Source organism: Convolutriloba macropyga, chromosome 3 (assembly GCF_964194025.1).
Source record: "Convolutriloba macropyga chromosome 3, txConMacr16.3, whole genome shotgun sequence".
In the NCBI taxonomy this organism is placed as follows: domain Eukaryota; kingdom Metazoa; phylum Xenacoelomorpha; order Acoela; family Convolutidae; genus Convolutriloba; species Convolutriloba macropyga.
In genome coordinates, this window is record NC_134470.1 from 50,319,095 (window position 1) to 50,320,921 (window position 1,827).

The following is a 1,827-nucleotide window of genomic DNA, read 5'->3' on the forward strand; positions in this document are numbered from 1 at the left end:
TTGTGATTGCATAACAACTTTTCTTTACTGTGAACTTTGGATGGAGGAAGTCACTTTTACATCGGGTTATCTGACGAGTTCCCGATTTGCGTTATTTGAATTTCATAGGTAGGCAAGTTCACTAGCATAGGGATCACTGGTTTAGCAATTGACTTTGAAGTTTGATTACATGTAGTATTGCGTAAAAAATTGAATTTTTACTCGGTAAAAAAAGGGAGTTTTAATATACATTTGAATTTCAGCATAGAATACTGCATCGACGTAAAATTGATAACTAATAATAACTTTATTACCCTTCTGCAACTTTGTCACGCCTACTTTTTTGCGTTTTCACACAGTAGCTAATTTTACATTAAATTATAAAAACCTTCAATAAAAAATAACCTTTTCATGAACTGGTTATTTCATCAATAGAATTGGAGGTTCAAAGATTAGAGCTGGATTTCATATTTAGTGAGAGGTTTGTTTTGGTAGACCACATTAATCATTTTAATTGGTCATCCTTGTTACTCATCTTAGCTTTATCAAAACATTATTTTTTCTCATTCATTAAATGAATGCGAAAACTCAATCATTAAAGATCGTAAAATGTATTAAAAAGGTTTTTCAAAAGAAACAAACGAAAAAACTTTGGATTTCTGCAGTTATTAACGATTCTAATCAAAGTCCTCCCTATTTCAATAGGCGTTAGGACATAGTGAAATTTGAAGTTTATCTGATATAAAAATGCAAAAAAGTTTGCTAAAAAATAATATATGCTTTCAATAAAAATATATAGAAATATTTGTCCAAAGCAAACATTTTCTTCGGTTATGAGATTTTCTACTTGACAAGGTTTACGTTAAAAAGCACAAATTTTTCCACCAATGTCCAATTAGTTTTCCCAGTAGAAGAACTATTTCTTAACTTTGGAACTCACTACCTTTAAATTTGAACCATTGTTTTTCAAGTGCAGGACAAAAGCAGAGCATCTTCAAATTCGGTTGAACGAAAATTTACAATAAGAACAAATTTAAATCAAATTAAAGAATTCTAATCACAGTCCTCCCTATTTTAGTGGGCTTTAGGACAAAGTGAAATCTGAATTTTATCTAATATAAAAGTGCATCAAAAATTCGCTAAATAATAGATGTTTTCAATAAAAGTATATAGAAAAATTGTCCCAGTAACAAACATTTTCTTTGGTTATGAGATTTTCTAGTGGAAAAAAACTTACGTTAAAAGCAGACAGTTTTCAGATTGCTGTTGATAATGCTCTCTGTCTGCTCTAAGACTATTCGAATATATTTGAGTGAAAAAAGGAAAGACCACTAAATATTTAGTTTCCGAGGGAACTTCCGTTATTTTTGCAATTGTTTTTCTTAAAAGAGTCCGTCAAGTTTTTTTTACTTCTTAACAGACTAAAGAGAACTCTGTATAAACACAAAAATTACATTCTGTATACAAAACGGTTGTCCAAACCTGAATATAAATCTCATTGAGTTGAATGTATAAAATATCTGAATTGGCAGTTGAGTGAAGCTGATTAAAATTTTATTTTCTTTCAAGTTCCGTTGAATTTTGTGCTTGTAGCAGGTTACAGTACATTTGGGTAATAATAGTTGCAGACACAATGTTTTTAAAATGGAGAGTCGTACTTGCGAATACCTGAAAAAATGAGCAATAATTTTAACTGAATTTTTGAAAAACTTTTTATCTATCTGACAAGCACAAATTTTTTTAACAATGCCCAATTAGTTTTCCCAGTAGAAGAATTAATTCTTCAATTTGGAACTCAACACCTTTAATTTTGAACTATTGTTTTTTTAAATGCAGGACAAAAACAGA